Below are 3,454 nucleotides of genomic sequence, written 5' to 3'. Positions count from 1 at the left end.
TCCAAATCCATTTCCTTTGTGAAAGGTGTTCTAACTTTGTTGGCCTTTTTCTAAAGGAAAGGGTTTGTGTTTATTTGTTGGTGTAAGTATTGAAACGTTATACCTTTTACGCTCCTCTTGGCTCTTAAAAAACCCAGCAATTCTATTTAACTTTACAAATGGAAATCACTGTAGCTTAACAGACATTTATTCAACTTGCAGTACTTAAAAAAAAAAAAAAAAAAAGAATAGTGCTTATTAGTTATGGTATGGTTAGTTTTTCAGATTTGTACTGAGATTGTTTTTGCCTAGAAATTGAAATTTGATTGAAATTTATAAATTGTTATTTAGTGTTTTGTTAAAACACTTGAAATATATGAGTATGTAGAGAAAAATTACCAAAACATGACATGTATTTAATGCAGATTTATTGAAAAATGGGATATTAACTGCAGTTAATAAATTGTCAAACCTCTTATTTGACAACATTAGTCATAGGACAAGTAGAGATATCAAAAGATACAGGTGGAAGGTTAATGAAATTTTCAAAAGCACTCCTGATAAAATTCCAAATCTTACTTGTGTTTTCTCAGTATCTTCCAGTGAGATTTTCAGATGTAGATGTTTTTAAAGTTTTTAAAACTACCGTGTCTGAATCTGTCCTACTTCTTCTTTTTTATGCATAGACAAAAGGAGGAAAATGAACTTCCCTACCTTCTGAGATTCAAGTGTTCTCCAGTTTTGCATTCACTTGTTAAGATGTTTTTCTAGATCATAGGAAAATGTTTTCACACTTTAGAAGTGTCACAGGAAAATAAGTATTTCTTTTGAATTAATTTAACACTTTTTCTTTTCATGTGGTATTATTTTAAATAACAGATACTGCTATTTATAGCCAGGAACAGTGTCAAGAGGTCAAACATTTAGGGTGGGATCCATCCTATCCATCTTTAGTAATCTAAAAGTTATGCATGTAGTCTCAATCAGTCATCTAGGCTCCTTCTACAGATAATTTGGGATGGGGAGGGAAGAGAGGCAGTTCTGTTGAGATACTCATCCCGCTATCTAAATCTCCTGGTCTTTGAAGGTGCTATCTCTGTGTTGATTTAAGATGGAGCCTGGATGACTAGCTCTGGTTAGAGAGCAGACTTTTTGGATGGCTGCAGTTAGGATGGGTTCCCTCACAACCAGCAGAATAAAATCTCTAAAAAGTGAGCATGGGTGGGAGCATCGGGGCTTTTTGTGTATGTGTATTAAAGTCTTTTTTCTAAATAAATGAGTGGAGTACTTTATTTCAGAATACAACTCTCTCCTTTCAAAACTTGCATTTGCTGTAAGGCAGGAGGAACTGGCCCTGAGCAGGTAAGCAATTTGAGAAGCTGAATCACAGAAGTACTTCCAACTTGCCAGGCAGTTAACGTGGTGGCTGTGGGTGCAGTGGTGTGTGACAGATGATACAAACCAAAAAGACTTAATGTTTTAAGGGGAGTTTCACAGCAGGAGCCTAAACTCTCTAGTGAAATACTGTGTAAAGTAAGTGTGTATATTTAAAGGCAAGGTATTTTAATTTGTTCCTGTGGCCCTAAGTAACCTTTCATTCCAGAATCAAGCTGACTTTGTAAGGCTGCAGCCATAGGGAGTTCATACTGAACAATAGTCATATGCTGCCATGTTTGAATTCATATAGAGCCAGTGCATTTCAAACCCCACCAAACCTGTTCAGAGATAAATAAACTACAAATAACAACCTAAAGGAAACACTTTGATGTCTGTTTGGTATACAGTATTTGAGACACGTGAATAGGGGAAAGATATTTTTTCATCACTGCCTTGTAATATTCTAAAGTAATGTATGCTGGACTAGGTGACTCATGTTCTGAAGTTTCCATAGCCCGGCACTTGGTGCATCATTCTGAAAAGGAGCGTGACAATTAAAGCAGGAGTGAAGCTCTACGTGTGTGCAGCAGAGCTGTGTGCGCTTCCCGGGGATTTGGGTGTCTGGTATGTCATGTGTTTCAGCCCTGCCTTTGGTGGATTAGAGAGGTAATTTCTTTAAACAATAATATAAATTGTATTCCTAATCCCATACACATGATGCAAAAGAGTGTACTTAGTGGAAAATGCTGTGGCCTCATTGGGAATGTGTTACTATCCAGTCTTATAAAATTCCTACACCAACAGGTATTGTCTGATGTTGTAGCTACAGAAGATACAGTCTTATGAGACAGATGACATGCCATCATTTTTATACATGGAAAATCTTGTTCTGCTCCCCTGTAATTTATAACAATGAAACCATTAACTATATTCAAAGGGGTGGAGAAAATAAAAACTTAAATGTCCTGGGAAAGGTGCTCTCTGCTTGTACCTTAAGGCTTATAACAATCTGGGGTCTCAAGATGTTTCTTTACAAAAAATTCTTTTCTTAAATTTTCAATATGCCCATGATGAGTGGAAGTATCTGGGACAAGCTAGATGATAGGTCTTTAGCTGAACATTAATTAGCAAGGGGACAGAGTAACAAGTCAGTCCTTCACTCTTTACTCCTTTTATTTCTATGCTATTGTGAGTGCACCACTTGGCTAATGTTTTAAGTCCAGCTACTTCATTTGTTACTGTAAGTCTCAAATTGTTCTCAGGTATCTCAGCCATGATTTAGTGAGTCAAGTACTCAAGTGTTTTTAATGATTCCTGTATGAAGTGATTTCAAATATTTTCTCTTTCAGGGATATACTGAAAGGTATTTCTTAGCGATTGCTGACAAACTGATGTGAAAAGGAGGCTTAGAGAGGAAAACATGCGAATGCTCTCAGAGAGTAGGAGAAAAAATTATAAACCAAATTAAATGTGTATTTAAAAAATACCAATCTATTTATACTTAGTATTTGAACAGCTACATTATTAAGACTACTGTGCTGAAAATAACATTCTTTACCTTTGTTTTGTGTGTGAACTCATCACAGATTTTACAGATCAGAATACATCAGGTAAGTTTCCTCCAAAAATACAATATAGTATTGAACCTGTTTAAATAAAACCCCACTGCAGTTGTAAAACAGGATATGGTTCTGATTTAAGATACACCTCTATGGACAACATTTCTGTGCTACATCTCTCTTACACATATATATAACTTTTTGGGCTTTTTGATTCCCAAAAATTGTCAGAGCATGTATGTTTCTCTACAGGTGTATACATTTTATTGTGAATCTGAGTTTTTCTGCCACAGCCACATTTTTAATAGTGAATTTTGATAGAACGGCATCAACATTCTGTTAATCTGGCCAGCAGATGAAATCTAAGACATTTGCAATGTTTTTTCCATGTTACAAAACTAAAAATACTGGGTTTTATTTTATTTTGTGCCTTACTGAGGCTTAAGGTCCATCTTTTCTAACTTTGTACAAAAATTCCTTTTCCAGGTAAAGCAAATGTTCTTGTCCTGGGAACAGTGACAGGACCCAAGGGAATGGCC

At 35.7% G+C, this 3,454-nt stretch overlaps 1 long non-coding RNA gene across 1 annotated transcript; it reads left to right on the top strand.

Moving 5' to 3' along the window:
- Window positions 1-1,243: 1,243 nt before the first annotated feature.
- Window positions 1,244-3,454, top strand: LOC114059273. The gene is made up of 3 exons (XR_003571634.1): window positions 1,244-1,341; window positions 2,943-2,966; window positions 3,402-3,454. It is a non-coding gene; the product is annotated as an uncharacterized LOC114059273 (long non-coding RNA).

The sequence above is a fragment of the Empidonax traillii genome, unplaced genomic scaffold, assembly GCF_003031625.1.
Source record: "Empidonax traillii isolate 1590-97213 ecotype Southwest subspecies unplaced genomic scaffold, ASM303162v1 scaffold213:size761030, whole genome shotgun sequence".
Taxonomy (NCBI): domain Eukaryota; kingdom Metazoa; phylum Chordata; class Aves; order Passeriformes; family Tyrannidae; genus Empidonax; species Empidonax traillii.
Note: the sequence above shows the minus strand (reverse complement) of the source record. Positions and strands in the feature narration are given on the sequence as shown.